Source organism: Thunnus thynnus, chromosome 16, assembly GCF_963924715.1.
Source record: "Thunnus thynnus chromosome 16, fThuThy2.1, whole genome shotgun sequence".
Classification (NCBI taxonomy): domain Eukaryota; kingdom Metazoa; phylum Chordata; class Actinopteri; order Scombriformes; family Scombridae; genus Thunnus; species Thunnus thynnus.
The window spans coordinates 7733597-7752995 of NC_089532.1; the positions used below are offsets into that span (position 1 = coordinate 7733597).

Here is a 19399-nt window from a genome sequence, read left to right on the forward strand (position 1 = left end):
GTGGCGAAGTGGTGAAGAGGTCTAATCCTGCTCTCCCTGCCTGAGGAATGAGGGAAGATCAGTCGGCAAGTCAGTCAGTCAGTCAGTGAGTCAGAGGGAGGTTCTGGTCACATAGTCGAGGAGCCTTTAAATCCTCTGGGACAGAAAGGGGAAGGCACGAGTAAAGGGAGAGGTGGAGGAGGGGAAGGAAGCTGTGGGAACTGAACTACGATCGATTCTGTCCTCCATCACTCTCCTCATTCACTGTGACATTTGTTGAAAACCTCTCGAGGACGAAGTCTACAGCTGTACATGCCTATTCAATTAAGATGCCTGCCTGATGTTTTGCTTTCATCCGGCTCTGTTCCTCCTCCAACATACCCCATCTTCATCTCTCTTTCCCTGCATCTTCCCTTGTTTGGTTGTCTTGCTGTTTGTGTTTTCTACTGCATCTGAGGATGTACTGAAGATAAAATTAATTTTTTAGTGATCTACAATACTGAATCATTACAGCTCAGATGTTTGCATGGATGTTGTAAAAGAGAATTGCAGAAGAAGCAGAAGTGAAGAGGAGAAAGTGGAAACAAAAGGAAGGATAGATGCTTGTTTCCAAATTGGGAGATGAACTTTTCAGTCTTTGTTTTTGTTGTGTTTTTTTCTCTTTCAGTACGTAACCGCATTGAACCAATCAGCAAATAAAGTTGCATTTTGTTTTGTCCACTCTCTCTCAGTCACCCAATCTCTCTTTATCTTGCTCTTTTTTTTAGAGCAGTCAATAAGTCTAATTCAGCTTTTTGTGCACTTAAATGCACTTATTCGCTTTCTTTCCAAGAGTTAGATGAGAGAATCAATACCACCGTCATGTCTGTGCTAGCCAAGCGAAGCTTATCATACAGACTGGAAGCAGGGGGAACCAGCTAGCCTGGCTGTCTCAAAGGTTAAATATACTGTACGCCTGGAGAGAAGAGGGGTTATAGTTAAACCGTGCAACTCCCTCTAAAACTACAATTTGTCATTTTTTCCATTATTGCTTGTCTATAGGTTAAACAAATGAGACACAAAGTGTTAATTAGTCAGCTTTGGAGGTGTTGGTAGGTTAATTTTTGAGCTTTGGAGAGAGTCAGGCTAGCTTAGTCTTTATGCTAAGCTAAGATAATCACTGAACTCAACACAGAGATTCTCCTCTCATCTAACTCTCAGAAGGTAAGCTAAAATATTGAACTATTTCTTCAAATATCAATAAACATTACAATGAATTCCCACCTATTCCTGAAAGTAACACTAATGCCATTCAGTGCTTGCTTACTGCATGAGTGAATCAGTCAGTGACCGCTACAAACTCATCCCAGGTATCTCTTGTCCACTAATAAACCCCAGAAGAGAGACTCTTTGGGGGCAGGAGCTTTCAGGCTGGGTTCCTCCAATCAAAACGCAGTTCCTAAGTTCCTAAAAGGGCTCCTGTGTTCTTAGAAAAACTCCCGAGGTGGAAAAGTGCAAAATGCTTCTTATTGTTTCAGCTAAAGAATTGGACTTTGTTTAAATCCATTCTACTCGAGCTGCCTCCCACCCATCGGATAAGTTAAAGCAAACACTAAGAAGTTTTTGCAAATACTATCTGACCCAGGTCGGACTGTTTCATATTCATCCCCCTCCCCTACTGTTTAAGCTAATCCCTCTTTACAGTATGTGTCTTCTTCCTTTCTTCTCTTGTTCGTCGAGTTTCTACTTTGCCCACCCTGCGTGACCGTGTAATTCAGCCTGAACAATACGGCGCTGCCTCCTGTAGCCGTTGTTCCTCCGCTCCTCTGCTCTTCCCAATGTCCCCCCTACTGTGTTTGTCAGGAACACAGTGTGTCAGTGCCCGGGGAAAGGGGAGGGATGGGGGGGAACACAGTGGGATGCCTTAACAAGGTGTGGCAGGGACAATCACGGGGGATATGGTTGGCCCTGTCCAGCCAGCCTCTCCTTTCCCTTCCTCATCCTCTGTCTCATTTTTCCCCAACCTCCTCCTCCTCTTTCTGTGTATCTTCTATTGCCTCCTCCACTCTCCCTCTCTCACTCTTTATGTATATCTTCTACCCTCCTCCATATCTGTTTCTCTCCAGGCCACCCTTGCGCTCATCACATCCCCTACTTCAGCAAATGCTTCTGCTTTCATTTACTTTATTTTCCTGTCCACCCCCCGTTGGTGACATCGTTATTTTTAGACAGTCTTGGCTGTGTGTAGCTATGTTTGTGTGTGTGTGAGTTCGGGATGCTGACCTGATTTCCCAGTCATTGCCATGCCAACTTCATTCCCGCCATCTCCTTCAAGTGTGGCCCCTGACAGGGGAATAACACCTGTTCACAACCCCCTAGGTGTGCCAGCTGGGCCGTATACAGAGGCGGAGCAGGGAGGGGGGTGCGAAGAGGGAGGGAAAGAAGGAAGTGGTTGGGAGGAGAAGAGGAGAGCGTCCTCCAGATGCCCCAGCTTCCAACAGTGAAACCTGCCACTCAGCTGGAGATGGCTCATTCACTGTGCATGCTTGAGGGATTAACCTCTATCAAAAAGGGGGCAACGTCGGAGCCACTGGAACAACGACAAAGGTCGGAAATAATGGGGTGGATTTGGGTTTATTCTTGACTTACAATGTGTCAACTACCGTGGTCAAAGTCATTGGCATCACAAAAATGAAGAAGGCTTCTTTGGAGACTAAAATTCTTTCACAGACAATTTAACAATGCTATTACGTATAAAAACTATCACACACGTTGCATTTTCTATTCAGAATGTAAAGACAAGGTCTCTTGTATACTGCTGCCAAAGAATGCTATAAACCAACAGAATATTTATAAAATTATTCAGATTAATGCAACTGAACATTCAGTGTAAATCTGTGCTAGTGGCAATGTCAGTCGGTCGGTCGGTCCACCACTTTGGCTTAGATGGAAACATCTCATTTGGTACAGATATGCATCGTTCACAAAGGATGAATCCTAATGACTTTGATGATCCTTGGACTCTTTCTCTGGTGCCACTGTAAGGTTGATATCTGAGGTTTTTTTTAGTGAAATGTCTTGACATTTATTGAATAGATTACCATGAAATTTGGTGTGGACATTCATTTCCCACTCAGAATAAATTGTAATAACTTTGATGATCCCCTGACATTTCGTATAGCGCTATCATCAGGTCAAAATTTAATTTAGCCAAATCCATTACCTGCTAAACATCAGTATGTTGACATTGCAATTTTGAGCATGTTAGCATGCTTATTAGCATTTAGCTCAGAATACTGTCATATGTAAATATAGTCTTACAGAGGCGCTGGCATGGACACAAACTCTGTCTTGTTGATGAATCATTCCTACAGTACTCAGATATTGCAGTTACATCATGATTAACTTATACTGACAGCATTTAAAATTACTTGGTTGAGGTTAGGAAAAAAAACCCAACATGCATTCTGTCATGAGTGAAATTCAATTCAAATCAATTTTTTTGCCTGCTTAATCCTTTTCAGAGTCTCAGCGACAGGTGGGCATGTTGGACAGGTCACCAGTCCACCACACGACTAACACAGAGGCATTTGAAATAGGATATAGAGTCTCCAATCATTCATGACCTACATGTCCGTCTGTATAATCTGGATTAGAGTAGTTGTCTTTTTTTACTTTATTGGAACAAGTATCAACTTTGAAATACTGCTTTGAAAAATCCAAGAGAAAAAATAATATGAAATGAAGAAGAAATGTACCGTCTCTTAGCATTTAGAGATTTTAACCAGCTCTTATCATGACTGTCAATTAGATACTTCCAGGTCAATTATCATCCATTATACCAAGTTGTACAGTACCACTCTTTTTTTGGAGTGCGGTGACTGTGCTAATCACTAAACAAACCTGTCAACCCTCTCTACCCATAGCAGATTCATTAAAAGAAAGACACACAAGAATGAAGGACTTACATCTGAGACACAAAAGGACAATTTAATTTGGTCTCTCATCAGGACCGATCTCTTGGACCACACCATTGCCTGGTGTCCATGACCTCTCATCCTGCTCTCTCTGCACTGTTTCCTTCCCATGATCCCAAACCAGTCTTTATTCAGTCACCAGCTGTTCACACATCCAATCCACCTCCTCCTCCTCTTCCAATCTGCTGAGGAGGTACACAGACCGCCTGCCCGCTATATCCGTCTGGCATGCAACAGGCACTTGGATTCTCCGCTCCTCGCACACAGACCTCATTCATTCAATTTGAGCCAAATCCACAGCCAAGCGTCATTAGTTAGTTACTATTAGAGTTATCTGTCTGTCTCTGTGCAGGATGGCCGCCAGACATAGACTGATGTAAATCTACAGAAACAGGGATGACATGTGACAAGGAGGGAAAAAAATGGCATAGGAACATGGCAGGCAAAACCGTGGCCCGCGGGGAAGAGCTGCCTGACATGTTTTAAATGAGTGTCATCTGATCAGGGCGGAGAGTTTGTCCTTCAACAGTGTTTCCCCCTCGGACACAACAGCACTATGGATACTGAACAAACATGTATGGTCCGTTCAGTTAACAATTCTTCCTATGTATTGTAAATTATAAGGAAGCTGATGGTAATGACTCTGACTGTGTCAGGAATCAAACTACAACAATAGCAGCCTTCTAACGCCTCTCACGCTACAAACTCTATAAGACAGAAATGAGTGAGCATGTATTATTTCTGTAAGTCTTGTTGAGACTATTGTAGTAGTTGTATGGCACCCTGAAGAAGGTAAATGCTCTCTACCTTGCTCAAGAGCACTTCAGCAGGAGTGCAAGGTTAAAATATTTTTTAAATTATTTTGATTCAGAACAGAAATTAACTGAATTTATGCTTCCTGCTGCATTAAATGCCAAACAGTATTTTGCATTTTACTTTTCTTTTTTGCACAATGATAAGCGGTGATGTAATTTTTATGATTTGTTATAAAAAGTTAAGTTTTAGTATATTAAAGTTATTGCTACATCTATATACACAATGTGTAATACTTATATTTATGTTCACTTTGTTAATAAAACGTGTCTATCCCGGCAGTGAAGTAATAAATAATAAGTGAATATGAGTACATCTTAAGAACCTTAAGGATTGAATATCAATCAAGCGTCTGAGGGCTCAAAAGTGATATGAAATACATATGAAATGCATGGATATTTTTTATTTTATGTATTTGTTACATTTGAGGACTTTCCTTTCATGGTGCAGTCCTACATTTTTATTATCAAACAGGAACAGTGAAATAAATTTTTCAGGCCTAATTTACCATTCTCACTATTATCTATGTGAGTTAATCACTGATATTTCAGGTATTTTAGATATAAAGCTAAACTTTTTTAGCCTTTATTAAATAGGATACAGTAGAGACAGACAGGAAACTAAGGGAGAGAGAGACGGAGAATGACATGCAACAAGGTCTCTAGGCCACCTGGACTAATCCTGGCCTCCCTTCTCATCCACTCCCATTGTAATGCAGCTTCAGCCAGTTCAATGCACACAACACTGCGGATCCAGTCCTCTCATTCACTGAAACAGTAAATCTGGGTGTGTAAAACTCTTTATAAGTAATTCTAGGTGCACACACGGTGTCAGATACATTGTCAGTCACAGTAAAGTAACTTTCCTGTCTTAACTTTTCTTAATGCCACAGTTTACGAGGCAGATTTTGCAACCAACATTTCATCTTTTATTGCAAGATGACTCACCCGCTTTACAGCTCCTGTCCAAGGCTATTCAAGAAACACACGTGAAAGAAGGAAAATCAACCCTAGATCAACTTTGTTTTTACTTTTTTTGTCCTTTTTGGCCTGAGGAGGGCGAGGAGAGACATGTATATCAGTTGCACCAGCTGTGGCTTTTACCAGGAGGATACTATGCCACCATCCTCCCTGATCAACCAGTAAGAGTAGTGCTGCAAAAAGGGTGTGATCCCTCACCGGCTTCCCACCATATATTGCCAATAATGTTCAACTGGGGCACCTGACAAAACTTCTACCACTGCACCACTCGGGCACTGACAAATATTTATAATGCACTTCACAACTTTAAACCCATTTAGTTGTTTTGTTGTGTATTTTTCTTCCAGTGAGTCACTGAACAAACACTGATAATATCATGTCAGGTAGAGATATTCCCAGAACAGTTACAATGCAGTCTGACAGCAGATATTTTTTTCAACTATGTAAAATATCAAATATGAGCTAAATGCCGAGTTCTGCTCTCAGCCGTCCTGAATGTCCAGAATTTCGAAATATAACAGTAAGACGTGACATACAAAAGCATTGTGCTCTTTTCACTCTCCAAACTTACTCTGCTAATTCTATTGCCGTTGCTCTCTACACCTACCTGGCACATAGAACATCTTTTACAGAAAGTTTTTGAAGGTCGTGCTTGGCAATGTAAGAAATCATTTACTGAAGCAGAAGAACACGAGTTGAGGGAAAGTGGGTCAAATCATGGATTAAATATATTTTACAGTGTAAAAATATAATGTTTTGACTTTAAAACTGCACTAGGGCTGCAATTAACAATTACTGTCATTATTGTGTAATCTGACAATTATTTTTTTCAGTTAACAGATTAATTGTTTTGTCTATAAAATGTCAGAAAATTGCAAATTTTGCCCATTATAATTTCATACAGCTCATGATGACGTCTTCAAAAGTTTTGTTTTGTTCGATCAACAATCCAAAGTTCCAAAGATATTTACCTTACTATCACATATGGCACAGAAAAACCACACATTTGAGAAGATATGACCCGCAAATATTTAGCATTTTTGCTTAAAAAAAATGACAAACGATTATTTGATAATCAAAATTGTTGCCAATTAATTTTCTGTCGATTGACTAAACGACTAATCAATTAACCAACTAATTGTTGCAGCTCAAAAGTGCACTATGTCCAAATAACACTGAGTGCTTGCTAAAGTCACTGAGTCACAAAAATGCAGAAAAACAAAACATATACTATATACTAAGCAAAACAGCAAAAAAAAACAACATCTGACCAGCAACTTGGCCATGCAGTGAATCTGGCTTCAGTCTGCACATCCTGACTCAGAGAGTGACACAGTGTCATGTGACCAACAGCAAAATGAAAAGAGGAGGAGGAGGAGGGAGAGGAAGGCAAAGAGGAGGAGGAGGTGGATGATGTCACCGCCAGTGACTTTTCTATTAGCAAACATGAGTAATGGACTACATATCTGATAGTCAGAGGTGCAGACATTTCCCAAGGAACACTGACTTAGAGGGAAAGACTTAGAGGGGTTGGAGGGGACCAAACTCTGTGCAACCATGCGAAAGGTGTGCATGCATGATTACATAAGACAGTCTACTTAAGCCTACATGTGCATGCCCATATCTGTGCCTGTATACACGTGCAGGTACACACACACCTAAGCCTTCTAGCTTGTGTGTGTGTGTGCGTGTGTGTGTGTGTGTGTGTGTGTGTGTGTGTGTCATACGTTCTCAACATGAGCTCAGTGAGCAGAAGTAGCAGCATTAAAAGGCTCATTAGCATAATGCAGGATGCAGGGAGAGATGGCATGTACTTCATTTGCTTTTTGCTCATCCTGCCTGATGGTATGTGTCACATACACCCGACCAACCCCCCCTCCACCCCCCCTCCCAACCCAACTGCCACATACACACACACACACACAGAGTCCCAGCCAGCCAGTCTGTCCTCACTTAGGTCCCATCTCTCCTCTTCTTTTCTGTTCCTTCTTCTCATCTGTCTAAATGTACAACAATACCCCCTTTCCTCTCCCTCACTGCTTCCTTTCCTCCTCCTCCATCTTTCCCTCCATTACTTCCACCTCATGTCCATCTTCTCTCTTTCATTCCCTCCCTTCTTCTGTTCTGTTCTCCCTTCCTCCTTCCTTCCACCTTAGTGCTAAAATGATTAGTTGATTCATTGACAGTTTTGATTAATCATTGAAATGATTAAGTCATTTTTCAAGTAAAAATGCCAGATATTCCCTTGTTATAGCTTATTCAATGTTTGCTGCTGTGCAAATTTAATATCTTTGGATTTTGGACTGTTGATTGGACTAAACATGAAATTCGGAAATGTCACCTTGAGCTGTGGGAACATGGGCATTTCCCCCCATATTACAGTATACAGTAAACAATTAAATGATTTATGTAAAAATAGAAATACCAGACTATGAAAATACCCCATTACAAGCACAGTCCTGCATTCATAATTTTATTTGAGTAGGAGTACAAGTACATGCAGCAAAACGTACTTGAAGTATCAAAATTAAAAGTAAATGGCATGAATGGGGTCTGTCAGTGTTGTACTATACAGTACTGAATGAATGAATGAATGAATGAATGAATGAATGTCATAGCATTAAAAACAATCCATAATATAATAATACAACATATAAATAATAATACAACTTCTGACGACTGACATGTTCCAAACAGAAACAAATCATTGCTGCACACCACATACTGTAGGATGGGAAAAACATGTTTTACACAGAAAAAAACAAACAAACAAAAAACTATTTTTTTCTTAATGACCTTGCATTGTCCAAAAAAATGTCCATTTCATAAAGTGTTTTCTTAATTTCAACATTTTTCATAAGGAAGTAATATTTTTTAGGTTTTACTGAAAAATCTTTCTGTGATTATAAGACAAAGGACAATTTGAAACAAAATGTATTTTATTTTCTACTTTGTTTAGTTCACATAACTGACAAAGAGAAATCCTGTTCCTCAATATCAACAACAGTACTTCTGGATTATTATCACTGATGTAGTGTAAGAATTTTAATGTTGAAGTGGAGTGGATTTGAACTACTTCATAAACTGTGGGATAGTTTATTTTTTAATATTGAATCACATGTTTTTCATATCTATCAGATACATGTAGCGGAGTAAAAACTGCAGGATTTCTATCTGAAATACTATAAAGTAAATGGAAGTACTCAAATAAAGCACAAATACCTCAGAATTTTACAGTAGTGGAGTAAATGTACTTAGTTCCTTTCCACCACTGGTGACAGATTAATAATGAAAATTATCATTAGCTGCAGCTAACCTGCCTTCTTCTCTGCCACCCTCCCTTCCTTCCCTCCAGACTCATCTGGGGACTCTTTCCTCATCTAATTTCCCTGCTTCCTCCACCGCCTGTCATGACCCATCTTTGTTATTAAAAATTAAAATGTTGTCTGCCTTTTTGCTCTCATTAGACAGTATGCAGTGGAAAGAAAAGACAAGAGGGAAAGGAGAGACACAGGATGACAAACAGCTATATGAACCTGATTTAAACCTGCAACATTGCAAATACACAGCACACGCCTCTAGTCGGCTGAACTATGAGGACACCCTGTCTAATTTCTATTGCTTCCTCCGCTGCCTCTCGTGGCCCGTCTTCGTTATTAATCTGACACTTTCCTTCCCCCTGAGTCAACACTTTCTCCGCTCGATATTGCCTCGCCTCGCTGCCAGAAAAGAAGAGGGAAAAACACACATATGCGCTCTGAATTTTGACAAAGGATGCCATCCCAGACCACTCACATCCAAAATATTAGGTCAGTCCTGTTTGAATTGAAAGGATGGACAAGAGAAAAAAGTAGATAATAATGAAAACACTGAGACAGAAAAGAGAGACCGGTGGGGAGACTGCTGCTGTGGTGGTAAACTGTCTCTCCAATGTCCATCATCAGTATCAATTTGTGGTATTTTAAAGGAATAATTTGAAATCTTGGGAAGTAACACATCATCTAACTCACGGCAAGAAAACAAATAGTTATAGTTTCCCAAAATGTCAAACTACTCCTTTAAAGCTAAGTACATAATTTAGAGTGTGAGAGTATCTTTTAATTGTGTCTTTTACATATTTTTGCTCATTGTTTGAAGTTTAACTTGTCTACAGCAAACTAGGAAGCCATTTTTATCATGACATCAAGCTGAAGTTAATGAGCTTGTTATCAAATTTCTTGCTATTAGCTTTATTAACCAAATTAACAACTGTATAGCATTTGAAATGTTAATGTCGTTAGTGAGCCTTTTTAGCTGCTGTAATATGTTTACAGCAAAGTGCTAGCTTAGTTAATCATAGCTGCCTTCAGGTGTTTTCCATGGTAGGTATAGCAATTAGCTTGCTAGTCAACCTTATTTGACCTCGAGCTCTGCAGGCAGATACACACTGGTGAAAAATTAAAGAAAGAACCTGGATAAATGAAGTGAACGAACATAAGAAATGCAGATGCTTCCATACAGATGTACTAATGTACTGCATGATGCAATTAAGCAATTAACATCCAGTCATGCACTGTGACATGTATAGTTGACCTCGATTTTGGAACAAGATGGAGAGAGAGAGGAAAAGATCCGCAGTACGTGACTTTGAAAAAGGATTAATTATTTTGACATGGATGGCAAAATGATCTTATCATATGCTGTGGCCTTCAAAGTCAACAAATATCGGCTCAGTTCAACATATATGGAACATTTTGTGTAAGACAGAGCTCTCCACCGCCATCATTAAAACACTAAATGAGGGAATATCTTTTGGAGGAACGTTGCTCATCGCTCCAGTAGAGTTTCAGAGACAGTAGAATCAATGACAAGAAGCACTGAAGCTGTTCTTAAGTCTCTTGGTGATGAAACACCTTACTAAGACACTTTATATATAGTGTTTTTTCCTTTTAAAGCCCTTAAAACATATTTTTACTGCCAATTAAATCTGATCAAACCACACCCATACAGTCCTGATGAGGCAGATTAATTGAGTTTTTGATTCTTAAGCTCTCAATAAATAGTAAAGATATTTTTTTTCTGAATTTGAACTTTGATTGTTGCTCATTTAGTCATAAATATTTAATATTATACAGAAGTAAGATATGAAACCAAGTTTCTGGGGCAGTCACCCATCTGTGGTGAAGCTTGATGTATGTGTTTTGTGCGTGAGAGAAAAGACAGAAAGCCATCTGTGGTTGGTGGGAAATCATTCACTCAAAAAAAATCCTTCATTCAATTAAAATGAAATCATTTATTCTCGATCATCATTATGTAGTGATATGTTAAAACGTCACAGTGCAAGATCATGTGTGTCCTCTTACTGTGTGTTTGCATGTCGTGTTTGTGCATCTGTCTGCACAACGTGAAATGAATGTAAATGTAAAAAAAGGGCAAAACAGTGCCAAGAAAATATAATGTCACAAGAAACACCACCGAACAGTGGTGAATATCATAGCAGAGGTATAGACCTAGAAAGTTAATTAAAGAGTAGATCATACGAACACATGACATACATGAACAAATACAGCAGCATTCCCACACATACGTACACATATACACAAGTACATGTGTGCAAGGAATTCAACAGCAGCATAAAAGGTCACTGTTGCTTGCACTGCCTTGAGCAATACGTAATGATGTGTCACTGAGCTGTCAGCCTCAAAACTACAGCCACTGGAAAACCCTCACAGTGGCTGCCTCCTGTCAGTCCCCCTGAAAAAGACGCGGCTGAGCTGCACAGCACCTGCACACGCAAACGTAAACATATACATTCATGCATTTCACATAGCTATTTGCGATGCAAACTTCACTCACGTATGCATAATGCCTCCTTCTCCTATGCTTACACACAAACACAACAATCTGCAGCCGCCTGTGACCAAACATCAGTGTGGAGCAGCGGAGCAGCCCCTCCATGACGCTCACTAACTGGCGGTTTCCCTTCGACTCAGCTGCAACAGTGAACATCAAACCCGGCTTCACACAATGACTGTGCTGGATGAAATAACTGTGTGCACAACAGAAGCAGGAGTGCCGTTACCAAAAAGCTGTATCAACAACAGCGTGATAAGTCATCGCTCTACTGCCTCGATCTGTAATCCAAGATCAACAATAATACTACACTGCTTTGTCCATGCCTGCTGTCATAATCCGTGGATGGGTGCCAGATGTAATTTCCTGATTGACCTGAGATGGTTTTCCATATTATCAGATTTGAGAGCTCAGGACATGCAAGCAAGGTTTGTACATTGGATAAGGTTAAGACAACAATGATGAGAGAGGCAGGATTCCAAGCCAGCAATGCAGAAGTTTGGCAGGGACACAATCACCACACCGACTGGGATTTTAAACCAGCTTAACAGAATTTACCCGCAACAGAAAAATGAAAACCTGAATTAATGTTCAAAAGAAGCTCGACACGTGTTGTTTACTTCTCTGAAGACCAAATCCACATTTGTTGGAAAGCGGTGTCCACATGAACTGTATTAAAACACAGATTCACCGAAATACATCCAGTAAGCACTGATTTGGTAATTTTCAGTTAAGATGCAAGAAAATTAAGATAAATACAGACTAACCTGTGATTGAAAACTTGTTTTGTTCAATATAGGTCACATATAACTGTTGTTTTTAATAGTATTGCACTTACTATGTTTCAACTTGTAGTAAGCACCTGCATCACATTATATGTAACTTATTACATAACAGCAAAATATTACTTTTTTCAATCAAAAAGTTTTAACCTTGAAGTCTAGACTGTGGATTTAGGCTTGAAATCAATAGTTCAACATTTTGGTAAATTTGCTTATTTGCTTTCTTGCCAAGAGTGAAATGAGAAGATGAGTAGATTGATCTTCCTCTCATGTCTGTGTGGTAAATATTGAGCTAGAGCCAGGGTGTCAATTAGCGTAGCATAAAGACGGGAAGTAGGAGGAAACAGCTAGCTTGGCTCTCAAGTTCAAAATTTCTTCTATCACCACCTCTAAAGCCTACTAATTAATATGTTGTATCTGGCTTGTTTAATTCCATCACAAACAGGAATATAAAGATGATAGGTTGTGGTTTCAATGAAAGCTCAATGAATAAATGCTGGAACTATTTATTGGCAACCAGCAGGAAGTCAGTGCAACAGGCTGCTGGTTGCTAAAAAATTGTACTAGCATGTAACTTCCCCTAAAAACACAAACTGTCATTTTTACATCCCTGTACATGTAAATATAAAAGAAATAGGAACAAACATGTTAATTAGTGAGCTTCGGAAGTGCTGGTAGATACATTTTTAAACTTTGGAGAGAGCCAGGCTCGCTGTCTCCTGCTGCTTCTTCATGTCTTTATGCTAAGCTAAGCTAATCACCACCTAAATGTGCCAAAATATCACACTTTCCCTTTAAGCTTTTTTCAGTATCTAATAATGATTCATTAATCCTCAAGACTCAAAAGATTTTACATGAATTAGAAATGTATTTCTTGATGAAATGATGAGTTATAAAAATGTAGTTATATTGACTAATGTGTTTTTGTATGTGTGCTTAGGTGATGTGTTTTATGCAAATGCTGATGGATCTCAATGATGAACTAAAGCTTTACCAATTTAAAGTAATATAATGTTAAACTGTTATGAAAGTTTATGATACCGGCAGGTTTTAAGGCTGGTATACAAACAACCAACACAACACAGTATTTTTAATCAGCCCCACAGTAAAGTTAAATGCAGGAATTATTTATTGGCAACCAGCAGGAAGTCACCAAAAAAATTGTTCTAGCACGTAACTTGCCCTAAAACTACAAACTGTCTTTTTTTACATTCCTGTTTGTGTATGTATAAAAAGAAAAAGGAACAAACGTGTTAATTAGTGAGCTGGTAGATACATTTTTAAACTTTGGAGAGAGCCAGGCTAGCTGTCTCCTGCTGCTTCTTCATGTCTTTATGCTAAGCTAAGCTAATCACCTCCTTAATGTGCCAAAATATCACACTTTACCTTTAACCTTTTTACAGTGAGTCTAATAATGATTCATCAATCCTCAAGACTCAAATCTCTGTCACAAAAGATTTAAATAAATTAGACATTTATTTCATGATGTTATATTGACTAATGTTGTTTTTTTGTTTGTGTGCTTAGGTGATGTGTTTTGTGCTAATGCTAATGGATCTCAATGGTGAACTAAAGCTCTACCAATTTAAAATAACATGTTAAACTATTATGAAAGTTTATGATATCAGCAGGTTTTAAGGCTGGTATACAAACAACCAACACAACAAAATATTTCTAATCAGCCCCACATTTTTAATCTGTCATCTCAGGTTTTACCAAAAACATTCATTCTGTGTCAACAATTGTTTAAATTGCTGATCATATTTAACACTACCACCTTTAAACCAGAAGTTATTGTGTTTTTTCTGTTGTGTTAAATCAGTTGGTGCACAAAATCATGTTTTCCCATGTTCCTCGTGTCTTGCAGGGATTGGGGGGGGGGGGGGGGGGGTGCAGGCAGCAGAGGATTTCCTCTGTGCTCTGGCAGCGTTTGGCCGTGCCTGACAGCCGCTGAGGAAGCAAAGTGAAACACGCTCCCTAAGGTGTTGACACATTTCTGTCTCAGATCTGTGAGGTGCTGGACAAAGCACACGCAAACACACTTGTACAGTAAGCGCAAACATGAATGTACACAGATGTCGACACACAGGAACATAACAACTCACGCTGATATCTCCACACACCTGAAACCGCACACAGGGGGATATTTAGTCACATTTGGGAGCAGATCTAGTTTTTACACAACAGGAGCAGGTATTAGTAACAAAATGTATTTGAACCTAGTAAGATATAATTACAAAAATGAATCACCCAAATCCTATCCCATTAGGTTTTTTCAGCCTGTGTTGGGGACATGGAGGTATTTGTACTTATCAGGTACAAATACAAGCTGCATATACAGTATAAAATTTTTCAAGAATTTTTCTATAAATTCCTGAATGCTTTTTATTGAATCCTATAAATAGAAAAATATATAAAATAGTTTGTTTTCTGTCATAGTTACATTTACTCAAAAAGCAAACGTAGGTTGCTGGTGTCTACACAGCAATCTATAAAATTTATACCTTTTGACATTTCATAAAGTGATTGAAATTTTTATCTACAATACTATTAACTATTATAATATTTTTACTACTAAAAATAGGCACAACTGTTTATAATGGTCATGCAGCTGTTCTGGCATTGTTGTAAAACCTTGGCAACATGTTTCATAAAATTGTGCCATTTTCTTGCTGCTCTTCTAATGATGAAGACCCACTGAAAGCGGCACAATGCGACACAAAGTTAGCCCCAATTGATTTTCTATGGGACCTGAGTAAATGGCTTTGTAAGGTATTGTGCAAGTTTGTGTGACCAGGACTGACCAGGGAGAGGTCAAAAGTTGAACAATTTCAATTTTATGCAAATGAGGGTGAAATTCACCAGGGAGTGATGCAGTGAAACTAACAAAGTGGCTTGATGGTGGACCAGGAAGTTATGGGAAGAAATAATTGTTGCCGTTTCGGGAATTCCACTTTCATACAAAGTCCTTTCCTTCCAGATTAGGAGGACAAAATAAGTGGCACAAAGTAGCCGAAATTGTCAGAGTGTTTTATTTACAAAGCGCTTGCTAAGAAATGCTAACAGGCTTAAAACCTAACTCAAATATTACCAGGAAACACACACAGTAGCTCTTCTTGTTGACACTGTAATGTAAATATCTCTGCATCCTTGTCAGCCGGTGTCGACACACCTTTATGAGTGAGACGTGGCGGAGGAGATCTTATGCAATTTGTTCGCTTCCCAGTGGTTCTTCACTGTAACAAGTGGTGCAAACATGTGATTTAGAGATTTATTAAACAGAACTGTGCATATGCATGGCTTAATACATGTAAAGAAAAAACCTGTGTGCATTTTTCATGTGTAGACAGAATGTTGCATAGAGTTTTATGCATTTAGCTCTTGATATACAGCATTTCTTCCTACAACTGAAGAGAATTTTAGGTAAATAAAGGCTGTTGGGTCATCAAAAGGAACCTTTACATCACAGGTGAATTGGACCTACGACAACTCTGTAAATGCTTTGATCACTGAACATATTTTTTTATCACCAAATGCAGTTAGTGTGCAACTTAGCTGTTTAAAATAGCTTCATGTCAGCAGTTGCTTACAGTGTTTCCTTAACTACAGTGTTCGTGTTACTTCATGTGAGATACTGGCACTACTCTGTGTCAAGCAAAAGTAATTAGAGGTGATAGCGTAAGCAATTTTCAACAGCGGTAGTAGGATGCTGTACATACAGTAGACACCATTTACTTTTTGATGACTCCTCAGATGTGGCATTCAGCTTGTGTAGCACTTGATCAGATCAAAAACACCTCAGCGATACAGCGAGCAAACCCCTGACGTTAATCCACGGAGAGGGCTGTTTACTGCGATTTGCTGAATGTAACGGGAGAAAGGCCGAGTGGGTTATTCCCACCGCCTTGGCAAGGGGACTCCAGGAGCCCACTAATCCCACTAAATAATCCTGAAATGTCATCTATTCTTAAATTACCTTGATGAATGGGCCAACACCGAGGAGAAGGAAGAGGAGGAAGAAAAAGAGCGGGATAAACAAGAGTGTGGAATACAGCCCACTTGGGGATCCTGGTCTTTAAAAACAAGGAAGCCAGCCTGGAGAGAAGAGCTCTGGGCTACTGTCTCTCTCTGCAACCTCCTTCTTGCTCTTTCTGTGTTTCTTCCTCTTCACCCATCTCTCTTTATTTTCTTTCTCATGTCTTCTGTCTCATTCTCTGCCCCTCTAATTCTATCGTTTCTAAAAATTTCTCCTCTATGGCTCTCTGCCCTCCCCTCTTTCTTTCTCTTCCTCTGCCACGGCTGCAGAGTGTCATGGTGAGGCGAGATGGAGGTGAGGCTTGAAAAGAGGAAGACAGATGACGGGCGAGGGAAACAGACAGAAATGCAGGAAGAGAGGAGCAGCAAAAGAGAGGAGAAGATGTGGAGTCAAATATATAATGAGGCAGGGAGCACAGGGGAGAAGAGACAGAGACAAGACGAAAGAGGGGTGGGGAAACAAGAAAATGTAGGGGAAGAAAGATAGAAAGCAAGAGAAGGAAAATGTAGGGGAGGAAAAACAGAGAGCGAAAGCGTCAGATAGAGGGTAAAGGAAATGCAGGAGATGTTTTTCCCTTTCCTTTTATTTCCCCCCAGTGTCACCCTGATTATATAAGTGCCACGTGCTAAAAATAAAGCCTGCAGTACAAACTGTGAATGTGAGGCTCTGTGTGTGTGTGTGTGCCGTGGAAGTGTGTATCTGTGTGTGTGTGTGTGCATCTCCCTCTCTCTCTCGCACACGCATGCCTGCACTTGATGCTCATAAAAAAAAAAAAAAAACACACCACACACACACCAAACGACAGTCACGCATCAGACGGAGGCACACATGCAGTGGCGATGAGCCGATGTGTTCGCGCAAAACACATTCATGCATGCACACGTACAACCCAGCCCGGCGAGCCGGGAGCCGGGCGCAGATTCTCTCCGGTTGCCATGGTGACATAGCCTCCTTCAGATGGAGAGGAGAAGCGGTATGACTTCCTGGAGGGACGGAGCAAAGCAAAGCAGAGCCGAGGCACTCCCACAACTAGCATGCATCACATCATCCTCCCTGCCCTTCCCTTCCCTTCACGCTTTACCTTCTCCTCCTTTTCTCCTCTTTTGCTCCTCTCTTCTACGTCTCCTCTCCTCTTGGTCTAATTTCCTCCTCTCTAGCCCCCGCCAGTGTTTCATTTGTCTTATTTTCTTTTGTGGGTGTTTACTTGATCCCCCCCGCTTATTCATAAATCCCATCATCAGCCCTCCAGAGAGGCCTCGCTGGCTCAGGGCTGGGGGCCAGGGGCTGATGGTGCGGTTCCACCGGAGAATCAAGGATGATGCTGCTGAGGCGGCTGCTCATCCCCTCCACACCTTCATCAGTAATCTCCTCATGTGCTGCTTGTGATGTGCACCCCTCCATCCATCTCTATAAGCGCCTGGCAGGCAGGAGACAAGGGCCTCTTAGAGCTGGTTTCATCTGTTTTAGCAGCGCCACTCCTGCGGCCGAGGACCACATCACATCGGCTTCCATCAGGAGGACGCCCGGGGAAAACGAGGGTGTGGAGGCCGAGTGGGAAGGGTACTGTTACTGGAAACATGTGATCCATCTTGCTGACATTTGGAGCTGTGGCAAAAGAGCAGCGACCCAAACACTAGCCGGGGCTCAGGTGATATTTTTTCCCTAAAACGAGGGCACGTGCAGTTCACACAAATGCCAAACACTCGAATCGGCAAAACACTGCAGGTGCTGCAATGCATGTGCATTCCCCAAAAATAACAGTGATACAAGTACAGTAAATGCTCTCACACTCTTTTTCTCTCTGTCTCACACACACTCTCACACGTAGCCTATATTTAAACACACACACACACTTTGAGATTTTGCAGTTACATCAGATTCCTTAGCAACAACTGCTCTGCTGCTGCCAACATGGAGGTCCACTGGAGAATTGGCTGCGGTCAAAATAGTGTCTAAATATATAAAAATGTAGCAAGAAAAATAGGAACCTGTAAATAACTGTTGTGGTGAAGCTTAAAGGAGTCAGCTACATTAACCGTTTTGTGGTCAATTGGCAGCATTTCAATATTATATAACTTTTAAAAATATGAACAACAAGAATTGTATTATTTAAAAACAATTTCCTCTAACAAATGTAAAAAATGAAGCAATAAAATGCATCCTTGCACAATTCAGTACAGTCAGTTTTTATATTTTTGCTCCTACCTTTCTTGGTCTGGTATGACCAGTAGCTTATGGAGGCTAAATGTTAACTAATGATAGTAAACTTTAGACACATATTGCTGCGTAAGAGCAATTACTGAGTAAGTTTATTGATTATATGACTTGTCTCTACTTGTGCTACACTATGTCACTGAGTATTACAGCTGAATATATCAATGGTTTTATCACAAAATCAATCAATTTATTTATCAATCAATTTTTATTTATATTATTTTATTTATTTACAAAAGTACAACAAAAAGTAGCTTGTGACCAGTTAGCTTGCACTCACAGTACATACAATGGATTCTATTAGCATCAAAACAGCCATAGTAACCTCCCCGTAGCATAATCCTCTTCTCTGCTTTGCCAATTAATCTCTAAATATGTTATTTCTGAAGCTTCAGAGCTCTGAGGAAGCGATAGTTCGACATAGAAGTCGTGTATTTAGCTACGTTGCAGAAAAAAACACTATGAGAGTTTGGAATATACCGAACACACGGATCAACAGCAGGAGTGGATTATGCTGCAAGAGTTATTTTTATGGAGGATGTTTTGATACATTTTTTTTAATATCTGTGTCAACTTTAAAATTCATTTTAACTGCTATGAATCCATGCTTTCACCATATGTCAAGGAGCAAGCTACAGACTTTCAGATCCAGCTTTCCAGCCTACAGGTGGTGAGTATTTGGTACTCCAAAGATAGATTTTTGTTGAGAGTAGTGTTAGTGATGCCCTCTGCCACATGTAAATTGGTGTGCAAATCAGGTGTTAAGAAAATATAAAAAGTGATAGTAATTAGTATAGGTAGTCAGCT

General features: G+C 40.0%; 1 protein-coding gene across 3 annotated transcripts in view; it reads right to left on the bottom strand.

Moving 5' to 3' along the window:
- Positions 1 to 19399, bottom strand: part of slc8a3 (solute carrier family 8 member 3) — a 122901-nt gene that overhangs the window by 66627 nt on the left and 36875 nt on the right. The gene's annotated exons all lie outside the window — the stretch shown is intronic.